This window comes from Apium graveolens, chromosome 9 (genome assembly GCF_009905375.1).
Source record: "Apium graveolens cultivar Ventura chromosome 9, ASM990537v1, whole genome shotgun sequence".
In the NCBI taxonomy this organism is placed as follows: Eukaryota; Viridiplantae; Streptophyta; class Magnoliopsida; order Apiales; family Apiaceae; genus Apium; species Apium graveolens.
In genome coordinates this window covers 60741752-60758466 of record NC_133655.1, presented here as the reverse complement: position 1 = coordinate 60758466, position 16715 = coordinate 60741752, and the positions used below count along the sequence as shown (strand labels likewise).

Genomic DNA, 16715 nt, shown 5'->3' with positions numbered 1-16715 from the left:
CATTCAAACGAGGCCTCGTAGCAGTACCCCTCGAAGAATCAGCAGTAGGGACTGTGCTGCTGCTATCAATAGTCCTTGCTCTCTTGGGTGCCATCGAATCTGAATAAAAGTGCTTGAGAATTGTGTTTTTGTGTTTGGGAGAGAGTTGAAGTGTAAAAAGTGTATGGGAGATATATGGGATAGGTGTATGTATATATAGGGTATGGATTAGGGTAGAATTTGATTAGGAGTGGGTTTAAGGTGTAAAATCATGGGATAATGGGAAATAGGTCGTGGGTTTTATGGGCTGTAATTTGTTTTTTTATTTTCTGAATTTTTTTGGATTTTTTATGGACTAAATTTTTTTTCTCCCAGCCGACCCCTGAGCGGTCGCTCGGGGGCTACTGGAATTTTTTTTTTCTGGTCCCGTTTTTTTGATTTTTTTTTGGTTTTGGATAATTTATTAACTTCTAAGGGTTCCTGCAACAACAAATCATGGGTTGCCTCCCACGCAGCGCTTCTTTTTTGTCATTAGCTTAACGTTGCGTACCTTCCTCAAGTTGACAAATAAACAGCACTAACCACTTCTCGGTTTGCCGTGTCCCCATAGTAGTGCTTCAAACGCTAACCATTAACCTTGAATGCTTGGTCCGGATCATTCTCAAAAATCTCCACCGCTCCGTGTGGAAACACAGTTTTGATAATAAAAGGTCTAGACCACCTTGATTTCAACTTCCCAGGAAAAAGTCGGAGACGAGAGTTGAATAAGAGAACTTGTTGCCCCGGCACGAATAACTTAGGATGTAGCTTCCTATCGTGCCACCTTTTCACCTTTTCCTTGTACATTTTGTTGTTCTCGTACGCTTGGAGTCGAAATTCATCAAGTTCATTAAGTTGAAGCATTCGCTTCTTACCAGCTGCATCTAGATCCATGTTCAACTTTTTCAATGCCCAATAGGCCTTATGCTCAAGCTCCGCTGGTAAATGACATCCCTTACCATACACCAGTTGAAACAGGGACATACCAAGTGGAGTTTTGTATGCTGTTCTGTAAGCCCAAACAGCTTCATCGAGCTTTAAAGACCAATCATTCCTTGACGGACAAATAACCTTCTCTAGAATGCGCTTGATCTCTCTGTTAGACACTTCCACTTGACCATTTGTTTGCGGATAATAGGCAGTAGCAACTCGATGATTCACATTATAACGCTGCATCATAGAAGTGAACTTACGGTTGCAGAAATACGACCCTTCATCACTTATGATTACTCGTGGTGTTCCAAACCTTGTGAAAATCTGCTTATGGAGAAAATTCAACACTGCTTTTGTATCATTTGTCGGTAGAGCTTTGACTTCCACCCATTTTGAGACATAATCAACTGCTAGCAAGATGTACTGATTGTTGCAGGACGAGACAAAAGGCCCCATGAAATCGATTCCCCAAACATCAAAGACCTCGACTTCAAGCATCACATTTAACAGCATCTCATCCTTTTTCGCCAAATTTCCCACTCTTTGGCAACGATCACATCTTAAAACAAATTGATGAGCATCCTTAAACAAAGTAGGCCAGAAAAAACCTGCTTGCAGAATACGAGCTGCCGTCTTCTCATCACCATAGTGTCCACCATAAACTGTGGAGTGGCAGTCTCGTAATATCCCCTCCGTCTCACAGAATGGGATACATCTTCTGATGATCTGGTCAGCTCCCTATCTAAACAAATACGGTTCATCCCACATGTACCACTTCACCTCATGTAGAAACTTCTTCTTTTGAGTTGTGGTCAAATTAGGAGGCATTATATTGCTGACGAGATAATTCACAATATCTGCGAACCATGGCTCTTCCTCCTGAACTGCGAACAACTGCTCATCCGGAAAAGATTCGTTGATCAATGTCTTATCATATGAAGTAGACTCAGGATTCTCCAATCTAGAGAGATGGTCAATTACTTGATTCTCAGTACCTTTTCGATCCTTGATCTCTAACTCAAATTCCTGTAGTAAGAGCACCCAACGAATGAGTCTCGGCTTCGAATCCTTCTTGGAAACTAAATAGCGAATGGCCGCATGATCAGTGAATACTGTAACTTTTGTCCCAAGCAGATAAGATCGAAATTTCTCAAAACCAAAGACTATAGCCAAGAGCTCCTTCTCAGTAGTGGTGTAGTTCACTTGGGCCCCATTTAAGGTCTTGCTAGCATAGTAGACCACATGAAAGAGATTATTCTTGCGCTGCCCAAGAACTGCGCCTACCGCATAATCACTCGCGTCACACATCATCTCAAAAGGCTCTGTCCAATCCGGTGCTGTAATAACAAGTGCAGTGATCAAACTCTTCTTAAGAGTCTCGAATGCCGTCAAACATTCATCATCAAATTTGAAAGGCACATCCTTCTCAAGAAAGTTGCACAACGGCTTAGATATCTTCGAAAAGTCCTTGATGAAACGCCGATAAAAACCCGCATGACCAAGAAAACTACGGATTCCTTTCACAGAAATATGTGGTGGAAGATTTTCAATGACTCTCACCTTGGCTTTGTCCACCTCAAGACCCTTGCTAGAGACCTTATGCCCAAGAATAATGCCTTCACCCACCATAAAATGACATTTTTCCCAATTAAGCACCAAATTAGTTTCCACACACCTTTTGAGAACGACACGAAGATTATTCAAACATTCATCATACGAATGTCCAAAGACGGAGAAGTCGTCCATGAACACCTCGACATTATTTCCAATCATGTCAGAGAATATAGCCATCATACATCTCTGAAAAGTGGCCGATGCACCACATAACCCAAACGAAACTCTGCCAAAAGCAAACGTGCCAAATGGACAAGTGAAGGTAGTCTTTTCTTGATCCTCTGGTGCAATACAAATCTGATTATACCCCGAGTAGCAATCTAGAATACAATAATACTAATGACCAGCCAACCTGTCAAGCATCTTATCAATAAACAGAAGAGGGAAGTGATCCTTCCTCGTGGCCTTGTTCAACTTTCGGTAGTTCATGCATACTCTCCATCCTGTGACTGTTCGAGTGGGGATGAACTCGTTCTTCTCATTTGCTACCACAGTAATACCTCCTTTCTTAGGCACACATTGCACGGGGCTCACCCAAGAACTGTCAGAAATAGGATAAATGATTCCTGCATCCAGCCACTTCAGAATTTCTTTCTTCACCACCTCCTTCATGATAGGATTAAGTCTGCGCTGTTGCTCAACAGTTGGCTTACTACCTTCCTCTAGCAGAATCTTATGCATGCAATATAAAGGGCTGATCCCCTTAATGTCTGCTATGGTCCATCCAATAGCCGATTTCAATTATCTCAAAATCCTTAAGAGTTTGTCCTCCTCACTACCTGAAAGGCCAGATGCAATAATAACAGGTAATGTAGATGCATCACCTAAAAAAGCATACCTCAAGTGTTCAGGCAATGGCTTAAGCTCCAAGGTGGGTGCTTCCTCAATTGATGGTTTGAGCTTTCCTTCAGCGTTTTTGAGGTCAGAAGTACCAAGAGATTCAAACGGCATGTCCAGCTTTCGCCTCCAGGGAGAAGCATTAAGATATTGTAATTGCTCGTTGCATCTTCATCATCACTGTCAAAATCCCCCATTAAGGCCTTTTCTAATGCATTAGACATTAGCATATGATCGAGTTCTGAAGTAACCGCAGAATCAATCACATCCACTTTTAAGCACTCCTCATCTTCTATAGGGAATTTCATTGCTTTGAATACATTGAAGGTCACATCTTGATCCTGCACCCGCATTGTAAGTTCACCTTTCTCTACATCTATCAAGGTACGGCCAGTGGCCAAGAAAGGTCTTCCCAAGATTATAGGAATCTTCTTATCTTCCTCAAAATCCAGAATAACAAAGTCTGCAGGAAAGAAGAGATTATCCACCTTGACTAGCACATCCTCCACTATGCCTCTTGGGTAAGTAATAGAACGATCAGCCAATTGTAGAGACATGTAGGTGGGCTTTGGATCAGGTAAATCCAACTTTTTAAAGATCGATAACGACATCAGATTGATGCTTGCTCCCAAATCGCAAAGGCACTTGTCAAAAGACAACTTGCAGCACAGCACTGCATTCTTCCATTAGAGCAACGGTCTCAAGGTCATCCAATTTCACCTTCCTTGAAAGAATACTCTTCATAAACTTCGCATAACTAGGCATTTGCTCCAGAGCCTCAGCGAAAGGTATATTGATGTGAAGTTTCTTGAACACCTCCAGAAACTTACCGAACTGCTTATCCAGCTTTTGATGTTGCAATCTCTTAGGGAAAGGTGGTGGATGATAGAGCTGTTTCTCCCCTGTATTACTCTCAGGCAGAGTGTGTTCAACAGTAGTCTTCCTTGGTTCCACCGCTTTCTCCTTTTGCTTGGCTTCTTCATCTCCAACTTCAGCTTCTCCTTCTTTTGCCTTTTCAGCATCAGCAACTTTCCCAGACCTTAAGGTAATAGCCTTGACTTGCTCTTTAGCTTCCTTCCTGCTTGGCACTTCCGTGTCACTGGGAAGCGTGCCAGGTTGATGATTGAGCACTGCATTGGCTATTTGACCGATTTGATTTTCCAAGGTCTTGATCGATATCGCCTGACTCTTGCACAACAGCTTAAGTTCCTCAAAATCAGCACTAGTGGGTGCAGCTGCACCTCCTTGTTAAGGATATGATTGCCTTTGAGCATACTGCTGTGGTTACTGGAATCCCCGTGGGTTGAACTGTTTACTCACACCTTGCTGATATGGTGGCTGAATAGCATTCTGATTATTACCCCAGCTGAAATTTGGATGATTTCTGTTATTAGGATGATAAGTAGCTGGCACAGGCTGCTGTTGTTACTGATAATTGTTCACATACCGAACAGATTCATTAACAAGAGAACACTGATCCGTAGCATGAGAACCTTCACAAAGCTCACAGACCATAGCTATTTGATTGACTCCATAGGTAGCTAGAGAATCGACCTTCACAGACAGCGCTTGGAGCTGCGCTGCAATAGTGGTGGCTGCATCGACTTCCAGAATACCTGCTACCTTCCCAGGCATCATCCTTTGAGTTGGGTTTTGATGCTTATTTGCAGCCATAGTCTCAATAAGATTATAAGGCTTAGTATAGCTTTTGGCCCACAAGGCGCCTCCAGCTGCTGCATCGAGTATGGGCCGAGATTGGGCCCCCAAACCATTATAGAAACCAGTGATCACCATCCAATCGGGCATTCCATGATGTGGACACTTTCTCAACATTTCTTTATAGCGCTCCCAAGCTTCGCACATAGATTCTGTAGGTTGCTGCGCAAACTGAGTAAGAGCACTCCTCATAGCAACAGTCTTTGCCATTGGATAAAACTTCACCAGAAACTTTTGTGCAAGATCTTGCCAAGTAGTGATGGACCCAGCTGGTTCAGAATGTAACCAGTCTTTAGCTTTATCCCTCAGTGAGAATGGGAAAAGCCTCAGCTTGATAGCCTCATTAGTCATACCATTATATTTGAACGTACTGCAGATCTCGACAAAATTCTTTATGTGCATGTTGGGGTCTTCAGTCACAGCTCCTCCGAAAGAAACAGAGTTATGCACCATCTGAATAGTGCCCGACTTGATCTCAAAGGTGTTAGCTTGAATAGTCGGATGAAGAATGCTTGACTGAATGTCATCAATTTTAGGCTGAGAAAAGTCCATAACAGCTCGATCTTCCGGAACAATACGATCACCCATGATTACTGGCTCTTTCTGCTCACTTCCTGAATCCGAATCTTCAAAATCTATCTTTTCCAGAATATCAAGAACTTCGTCTGTCTCCTCACCTGTATCTAAAGTCCTCTTGCGAGTACGAGAATGAGTTTGCATAAACGCTCGCTAAAGTACCTGAAACACAACCGAAAACAATAAGTAACACGTCTTAATCACTTGGTGGTAACCAGATCTTAAGTCAATCTTTGAGAAATAACATGCTCCCTTAAGCTGATCAAACAAATTGTCGATTCATTGCAAAGGATACTTATTCTTTATCATCAATTTTTTCAGCTCTCTGTAATCAATACACAATCTCATGCTTCCATCCTTTTTCTTCACAAACAGCACTGGAGCACCCCACGGAGAAACACTGGGTCGAATGACTCCCTTGTCCAATAATTCCTGAAGTTGCTTAGCCAATTCTTTCATTTCCATCGGGGCCATCCTGTATGGAGCCTTAAAACTGGTTCAGCTCCAGGTATCAAATCAATAGAGAACTACATCTCTCGATCAGGTGGCAATCCTGGTAGCTCTTCTGGGAAAACATCAGGGGATTCTCTCACTATAGGAATCTCATCCAAAATAGGGGTCTCTTTCTTCGTATCCGCCACATGAGCCAAATACACCTCACATCCTTCCCGTAACAATCTCTTCGCTTGCATTACTGAGAGGAACTTTTTATCTTGTCTTTGTCCTTGGTAACTGATTCTTTTATTATCGGGGGTGTACATAACAACTCTCTTTTTCTTACAGTCTATATTCGCCTTATGTAAAGACAACCAATCCATGCCTAAAATAACATCAAAGTCCCCCAACTCGAAAGGTATTAAGTCAACGGGAAACATATACCGTGAAATTTCTAGGGAAAACTAGGACAAAATTGTTTTACAGGTACTTTATCTTTATTAGCCACTTCTATGGTCAAAGGTTCGTCTAGGTCTTCTAACATCAATTGTATTTTATTCACACAATTCACAGATATAAAAGATTTGGACGCTCCCGAATCAAACAAAACGTTAACAGGTACGGAATTAAGAGTAAGTGTACCTGCAACCACATCGGAGTCATGAACTGGAGACTTCTGGGTCATCTTGAAGGTCCTAGCTCTAGCAGTACTGGTTGCTGGTCCTTGGGACACACTCCTTCCAACATTACCTTGGGTTACTGACTTGCAATTCCTAGCTATGTGTCCCACTTTGCCGCAACTAAAAAAAGTAACTCCTTGAATCGCAGACTTACACTTTGTGGAATAGTGACCTTTCTGTCCACACTTAAAACAATTGATATTCTCTCGGCACTATCCACTGTGCTTCTTTCCACACGTCTTAAAATTAACCACTGGCTTACTCATTCTCGTCGGGGCAGAGTTAACTAAAGTAGTATCAGGTTTAGCCTGGGGAAAATTCTTCCTTTTGAACCTCTTATTCTTATTCTTGCCAAACCAACGCTGGAACTTCCGACTTGCTATTCCTGATTCTGACTTAGCGGCTCCACTTTCAAATTTCCTCTTCTTCTCACCCTGCTCCTTTGCCGCTAACTTCTGATCACTCTCTATCAATAGGGCATCCTGAACTACCGAAGTATAGGTCTTGAGTTGTAAGGCTACAACTCAACTCCTTATTTCTGGCTTCAACCCTTGTTGAAACCACTTCGCTCGTTACGCTTCCGAGCTCACATATTCTGGTACTATACGGGACAAATCCGTAAACTTCGCTTAATATTCCGTAACACTCCTATCTCCTTGTTTCAATTCCAAAAATTCCATCTCCATTTGACTCTGGAGACAGTCCGGGAAATATTTCTCCAAAAACAACTCTGTAAATCTGGCCCAGGGAACTGGACCTTCTCCTTCAAGGGCTCACGTAGATTTCCACCAATAATTCGAATCATTCCTTAGAAATAACTAGCATAGTCAGTTTTTAATTCCTCACTCACCTTAGTGAGCGCGAACGCCTTTTCCATCTCCTTTAACCATATCCTGGCAGCAACAGGATCTACTTCTCCTTTAAACTCTGGGGGCTTCACTGCTTGAAAAGACTTAAAACTAACACCTTGATTTGCCCCTCTCATCTCATGTTGCTGTAGGATTCGTAGTTGTTGCTGTTGGATTTGCTGTTGTTGTTGCTGTATGAGCTGCTGTTGTTGTTGTTGTTGGAATTATTGCTGCTGTTGCTGGAATTGTTGTTACTGTTGGGCCAGCTGTACAGTCTGCTGACGTAACAAGTTCATCAAGTCACTCATGGAAGGATCCCCAGCAGATCCGTTATTGGGTTGAAAGTTTCTCTTTAGTGGCATCTCTTGAAACATAACAGTTATATATAAGAAAATGGATTGCTCCAGCAGTTTATATTTATGCATCAGGAGAGCGTAGCCACTAAGACAATATTCTCATCCCCAGTTTAATTGGATCCGTCCTGAGTGAATGATTATGATCTAAAAATTCTAGCAACAGAAACAAAAATAATAAAAACAACAACAATAGCAATGCACAATATATAAATACTGAACAATAAGATAAAGCAGCTGAAATACAATAACCAACAGAATCCAACTAGTACAACTGAAAATCCAAATGGAAAGAACCTATCCGAATACACACCAAAATTGGCTGTCATAGCAGCCTCGCCTACTACAAACTATCACAACATAAGGTACATATCCTAGAAGGCAACTTTAAGCTCTGTATCTCTCTACTGTAATCCTGTCTAGCCACTACCACTGCCACCAATGGAACCTAGCTCAAACACTAGCCAGTTCACTAGGTCCTGATACTGCACAGCTCTGAACTTTGAACTAATGAAACGGTCAACAGATCTAGCCCTCTCTACAGCCATCTGGGTCAATGCTCGCACACGGGCTTGCACCTCAGGGGAAGGGGCATAAATACCCTGGAATGGTGTAATAGGTAGCTGATCAAATTGAGCAGCAAACTCCGGACTCTGCTCTCTGATAAAGGAAGTGTTCACCGCTCGGTGACCATGGTAAGGGATCAGTGAGGAAGTACCACTAGGGGCCACATGAGGTACTGGAGGTCTCATCATGGAAGAACTGGGAAACGGTCAATAGATCTAGCCCTCTCTATATCCATCTGGGTCAATGCTCGCACATGGGCTTGCACCTCAGGGGAAGGGGCAGAAATACCCTGGAATGGTGCAATAGGTACCTGATCAAATTGAGCAGCAAACTCCGGTCTCTTCTCTCTGATAAAGGAAGTGTTCACCGCTCGGTGAACATGGTAAGGGATCAGTGAAGAAGTACCACTAGGGGCCACATGAGGTACTGGAGGTCTCACCATGGAAGAACTGGGACCACAACCGGGAGGGAAATCCCTGACAGCAGACACATACCTACGTACCCAACGAGGACGAGGACCAGATCCAGGGATGTCTCTTAGCACAAAGGAAGGAGCTGATGGAGGTGGCATAGGGGTCTCCTCGGTAACAACAGCCGGGGGTCTCTCCGAATCTGAGCTATCCGAATCAGAGGCATTCTCCCGGGATGGAGAACTCGAAATCGAAATAGGCCACTGTCAACATAGTAAATATACAGGCAAGACACAACCAGGTCAAGGAAATTCTATCAAAATATTTAATATATGTCAAGGTAACGCCGTCGGAACCCTCGACTGACTCTAAAGGTTTGCCCCTCTATATGAGTTGCTGACTCACACTTAAAGACTCACGTCATCACCTACTCGTCACAATCCCTAACCTGAATCAGGGACTTGAACCTGTAGCTCTGATACCAACTGTGACGGCCTCAACCCCGGGGTCAGGAGTTGACGTCACCAAACACAATAACCAAAATATAAATAACAAGATTATTATTAAAATATACCAACTTGACCCCAAACCAAGATCCGATCCAGGTTCAAGTATAATTCAAATTCACTTTATTACAACCCATTTATTTAACATCTAACACACTCTAACTTTATTCAGCAACTCATCAGACCTCATGTCCTGATACAAACTACCTTAGAGGAGCCGGGTCCAACAGGGGAGGGAACATGGGTCGGTCTGACTGGTCTTCTAGGCATCTGCGAGATATACATAACAGTTTACAAGGGTGAGCATAATCGCTCACCAGCACCAACATATGAATAACAGATTAAAGGCAGTAGTGTAACAATAATAGGAACAGAGCAGTAATCATGATATCAATATTTCATAATGAAAATCAGAGATAACTGGATATCACTAACTAGCATGCTGTATCAAAATAATTTAGTAGTGTGTTGTGCAAATACCAGAGTCAAATTTTAGCATGCTAATCACTTTTATAAAACCGCTGTATCAACTACTTATGCTCTTATGTAAATCACAAATCCCAATCAGATACGTAGCAGATATGTGAAGACAGATGATCGGGCTATCAACACCAGATAGCTCTAGCTGCCATTCCATTTACCTGTTCCAGAACTCAGAGACTAGCTAGGTCTCTGACCTGCTGGACTAATCGGTTTTATAGTGCGCGCAACCGAATTAGCCTCTTATGCCACCTCAATAGGCCTACTCTGGCCCCAATGTATCCCATATCTGACCGTTTTATCCAGTTTTCAAAACACTTGTACCTATCTCATTTTCAAAATTATTTATTTAACCAGCACACGTATAAAATCCATTTCGTAAATCATTCCATTCGAGATAGGTACCTTTCGAATTACTTCTCCCCAAAACAATTTAAAAATAGTGATTTATAATTACGGGGATACGCAACTTAAAACGTTTCTGTTCCATTATGAAAGTAAAACATTTAGCTATTCATATGCACTGAACCATAAAAGAATGGTCAGGGGTATTTGCCTTGCAATGCTTTACAAAAACCCTAAGTAGCTTTCATGCTGACTTTGATCCTGGGAAAACTCGACTGGGATCTACAAATACAGAGTACCCTAATTAGTTATACCGATATGCTTGATATCCTCAATCCAATAACCCAATCTGATAACCCGACTCGTATTATTATTATTATACATATAATCACGTAATCACATATCCCGAACATAAATAGGGGTAACACGTAGAATATTATTATGTACATTTATAATATATTTTTAGAAAATTTTGGCAGCATCTTATTTGTTTATAAGACTACTCGTCGATTACGATTGACATCAATAATCGCAACAATCCACAATATTACTCCACCATTTTATACAACGTACATCCCAACACCAATCGAAATTAATTATTTAAGTCCGAAAATATTTTACGTAATCATTTTATTTATTTATAAAATTTAGGACTCAGAAAATCGTCATCACCGTCCACCGTCCGCTCGTAACGAGTCATCGCAGTACGGTGGCAAAATTTTTGAGGTACCCGATAATTCGAATTCCAACCAAAAATTTCACCGATTATTATTAAAATTGTTTTTACTGCACGAATATTTTATCTCACAAAATCAGTCAACAAAATTCCTTCGAAACACAATTAATTCACATTAAAACCAACTGCACACCAATTAGGCCCAGAATTAGAGCCTAACTACTAAGCCCAACTGCCAGGCCCAATAATAGGCCCAACAGTAGGCCCAAATAATCAAGCCCGAACTGCAAGCCCCACAACACAGAAAGCCCAACATAATGAACACAGCCGCACCACCACTACACAGCCATCACTTCCCATCGCACACATGCACATCACAGACACACACACACATCACAAACAGACACACATCACAAACACAAACACAAACACACACACACATCACACAATACACACACATAATCACCTACCGCCGTCACCAAACCGGAGAACCGGCGGCCTTAGCGGCTAGAAAAAGGGAAGAAACGGCGATGAAATAAAAGAAACAGGCGGCATAAGAATTACCGAGAGGAGGAAGCAAACGGGGGAGGAAGAGTGCGAGGAAACAAAAAGAGAGAGAGAGAGAGAGAGAGAGAGAGAGAGAGAGAGTCGAGATAGAGAGACTGAGAACATATAGAGGAGGAGGAGTTGTAATGATAATAAAAAAATAGTTATGCTGCTAATTTGTGCAAGGCAGCCATGTAGCAATTAACAAGGATACGTGTTAATTTCTGTTTATAAGAAGTTAACACGTGTCCTTTAATATTGGGAAACTAAAATATTAACCCCGAAATCTGAAATAAACGGACTAAGGTGTACGAAAGATGATTTCAGAAAATTTCGAAAGTAATATCAAAATGTCATAAATATTCCGAAGTTTACAAAAACGTAATTTTTTGAAATTTTTAAAACGCTTTTTAAGGTGCTCTTTGTACCCGCTTTTTAACAAATAACGAAACGACGCGCGGTGAAACGGTTCCCGAAAATTCCTAAAATAATTTTAAAATTCTCAGAATATTATAAACTTCATAAAATATGAATTTCGTAATTTTTGAAAATTTCCATAATTAAATATGGATTTTACAATCAAACATACTCAGGAAATCATTTAAAAATAAATAATTAATAAAATATTGATTTCTCAATTTTATAAAGTCCTAAAAATAATTATAAAACTAATTTTAGAAATAATCCAAGTATTTATGGAATTAAAACTACTATAAAATCACTTTTACAAGCAAGATAAAAATCATATACCTCACAAATAAATCACACAATTCAATTCCACATATCAACAAATCATAAATGAATAATTAAATAACAATCAGTATCTGCTGCCGAAACTAACACACCTTTATTTAATTATCCCAACCTCTATTACATTTTTAAATATTAAAATAAAAAGAAAATACACGAGTCGTTATACTATACCTATAGCATTGCGATATTCGCCTTACGCTTATCTCAACAATCTTGGCTTACCAATTCCGTATCGGACCTGCCAATCCTCATTCACACTCAATTCGAACTTAAAAGGAGTATGCCTAGGGTCTTTCCTATCTCATATGACCTATCACTCCTATCTTACCCTCACCTATTCTTGTTTCGGTGACCAATAACCTGTAGCTCTTATACCAACTGTGACGTCCCCAAATCCGGGGTCAGGATTGGGTGTCACTGCACAACTTTAAATAATCATAAAACCTATATATTAAAATAAATATACATATTACCCCTCATATTCAGGATCGATGACAGGTTATAGTATGAAACAAGAATCTAACCTTCTAAAATTTACATTGTCTAAATACAATTTCATTACCTCATTACTAATTTCCTTGTATTGATCACTCTAACATCTCCAAATTTCTTCAGCTGGAATCTCACCACTTTTGCTGTCTATTAAAAGCTATTCACTTTGCCCTCATTTGATACTGAAAGAAATAAGAGTTCACAAAGCAAGAGTGAACCAAAAATGCCCAGCAAGTATCATAAATGGTTTCCAGGTATCAGATCAGAAAACTCCTGGAAACGATTGTTGAATGATTTTAAAAACGTCTTTACATATTTAAATAGTTGAGCGAACAAAACATCGGCCCTCATTAGGCTTTAATCACAAATCATCTTTTTCTGTAAACGAACAGTGATCGTTTCAATATTTCATCCTTTTTGAATCAAATCTTTGTGTGAGTTTGTAATTATGAACTATTCAGGAAGGAATGCCGTTAATGGCAATCAATAATAAATTAGACTGGACACTAGAAACCAACATATGCACTATAACCTGTTGATCTGTCAGGATACAGTGCGGATCTATACCCAACTGCATAGACCCAACCAACATATGGGGTACCCAGGCAACTATGGCCTAAGGCCCGGTCCATTCTCGGCCCATAGGATCCAGCTCATCACTGGTCCTCATAATAATCGTCCAGCCCGTAGAGTGTTTTGATATCAAATCATTTTGATTTCAAAACATCCCAAATCAGGGTTCGCAAATAACCCGAACGAATGGGTATTTGCTCAAGAGAGCAATCGAATTATAGGAACAATAATGAAAAGAACTGGCATAATAAGAGTAATTGCAGCGAAATATAAAACAGTTAACTATTTTGAACTTGGAATAGGAGCGAATAAATATTTGCAGTATTTTAGGAGAAAGGTTAGGAATACTTGCCTCAGTTGATAATCCTCTAATCTCTAACTAGCTGTCATATCACTCAGTCATGTCGCATCTTTATTACCCTTGACAGGCTACTTGACCTTTTTTATCATTTACTCCCTTAGGTTTATCTTTATTCTGAATCTACTCGCTCCATTACTACCCGCAATCAAGCTTTACTTCTACAATCTCTATCTGGCTTTGAACGTCTCGCACTATGCGGATCTATCACAAATAATATTATCCAATGAACTGATAATATATAATTGTCTAGTCTATATATATAAATATATATCCCTATCGTCTACCTGCCCGATTATAACAGATAAGGATCGCATCTCATTCAGATAACATTTAAAAGACATGTTGACTCACACTTCTCATGACACATATACATAAGTCTCATAATCATGTTATTCATATAACACGTAGTCACATAATTCATGCAGTATATAAGTTGAATCGACAAAAGATAGGTCTTAATACGTTTAGAATTGAAATCGGGTCAAAAGAAAATTTTACCGATCAATTATTGACTCGGAATGATCCATAAAACAAACACCCTTTTAATACAAAAGAATTTAGATCTCAAAAATATTTTTAATAGAAGCAGAATATTTTTCTGAGTCTAGAGGCGTTCGTTTCATATTAAACGGACGAATGGTTAATTTATTATGAATTTTTGAATATTTTTCGGAATTAAACGGTCTTTGAATCGTTTGATAATTAAATAATAGGGTTCGAACACCCGAATTTGACTTTAAAGCTTCAAAAATAATTTAAAATAATATTTTAAAGCTCGAAACTATCTTTCGAAATTTTTAAATCAATTTTAAATAATTAAATCCAATTAAATAATCAATTAAAATTAATTAATAACTAATTAAATTAATAAATCAATTAATATTTAAATTAATTGACTAATTAAATAATTAATTATCAACTAAAATTAATTAACTAATTAATTAAGATTTATTTCAGAATTAAAATAATTTTCAGAATAATCAAATAATGAATTTTAGAATTCAAATAAGATTTTTGAATAATTTTTAAATCAGAATTCAGAAACAGTTTTCAGATTGGCTTTTGGGGATAGGGAACATCAAACCCGGGTCTGAAACCGGGTCAACGAAGAAAGAACCGGGTTTGAAGTTCACCAGACCTTTTTTACCCAGTTTCTGTCGGCCAACTCCGGCAACCCAAACCAACACCATACCAGTCTGTTTCACTTGGTTTTTGCTCCGTTTTTTATCTAAATTGATTCCTCGTTCCAAAAATGCATTCAACTGCTGTCATGCACCCCTGGTCCGATTACTCCGGTCGATTCACGACCAAAACCGGCGAGTTACACCGGAAAAACTCGGTTTCGTTAAATCGAAACCAAAACTGACGAGACATGGGGGGAATTAAAGCTTAGATCACAGAGAATATCATCCAATAATCAAAACAAACCAATAATCAAGAACAACCTAAAAAAAATCGAATCAAAATTTTCAAAAACTTGAACACTCGAATATATAGTTCCAGGAATCATTTGGTTGAAATCATTATACAATTCGATTGCAAATTACATCCAAAAGCTATTCCAAGCATCAGAATTTATCAATAACCCTTAAATAAAAAATATCCAATTTGACGCATGAACCCTAGAAATTCGAATTTAAAAATTACCCATTGTTAAATGATTTTGATGATTGAAATGAATAGAACAAATCAAGGGCTTCACAACGGTTACTCATACTTTGATTTCTGATATCCAAATCATCAAGTCATATCAAAAACATCAAGAACAAAAATTCATAATTTAATTCATAATTAATTCAAATTTAAATAATTAAATCAGAAAAATACCTTGATTTCTGGGTAAGAACAGATGGTGGATTAAGGTAGAGTTTTTTGAGAACTTCGTTTTGATATGTTACACGCTTGAATAGGAGTTCGGTAACGTCCTTGTTCGTGCGTTTGATTCTCAGGACGTATCGTTTTTAGGGTTTTTCTCTGTATTTACTGTATTTTTACTGGTTGTAAATGAATAAACGAATAAAACGAAATAAGAAATATGCTATTTATATTTACGGAATATTGGTTCGTTCTGGATCGTTTTGGATCGTTAAATTAGTTGCTTAGACGCTAAGTAACTAGAATAACGATCCGATTTGATATCAGTTTTGGATAATTATCCCAACCGGCTTTTTATAAAATACTTTATAAGAAAATAATGTAATATTATCCCGTCTTTTGAGAATACGGGTTTTGTTGATTTATCGAAATGATTATCGTATCGAAAATTTTGCGCCGGGCCGCGCACGGTTCAAACCGTAATCCGGATCGAAAAAGTCAAAACACGGAAAATGTCCAGAATTACCAGATTAGGTTTAAAAGGAGTTTTCGGAAGAGTTTCGGGTTGTAAAAACGTAAAAACGGTTGAAGTCGGACGATTCCCATCTTTATAAAATAATTTTATAATTATTCAGAAAATAATTAATAATTTTTAATTCATTATAAAATCATCTAGCACTCCAAAAATTACCATAAAAATACCTTAATTATCTATATTTTATTCTGGACATATTAAAATTAACATACTCACATTTTATTATATACAAACATCCAAATATTATTATCAATCATCTGGTAATTCACCAAAAATTCATATAATATTCACATAATAATCATATATTGATACAAATAATTATACAATATTTCTCGGATGTTACATATGTGTGTAATTGAACATACATTACCGAATATATTAGAGGTCTACGAGTATATATATGTAGCCTCTGACATCATATCTACCGAAGAATTCCGCTCTAGACTCACTGGTCCATCTTTTTTTAAAAGGTTTTAAGATCGAACTATCACTCATTGTAATCTTACGCCATCCAATTGTAGTCATTCCATAAATTCTCGATGTTCTCGATCTCTGAGCTAAACCATCATATCCTTACATGTTGAGCGCACTAATAATATCATGTAGTGTAGTCGTCTTACGTTAACATTCTTATATAACATTCAAA

General features: G+C 38.9%; 1 non-coding gene across 1 annotated transcript; it reads left to right on the top strand.

Moving 5' to 3' along the window:
- The first annotated feature begins 5206 nt into the window (after window positions 1-5206).
- LOC141687945 (small nucleolar RNA R71) lies at window positions 5207-5313 on the top strand. The gene has a single exon (XR_012561420.1). It is a non-coding gene; the product is annotated as a small nucleolar RNA R71 (small nucleolar RNA).
- Window positions 5314-16715: the final 11402 nt, after the last annotated feature.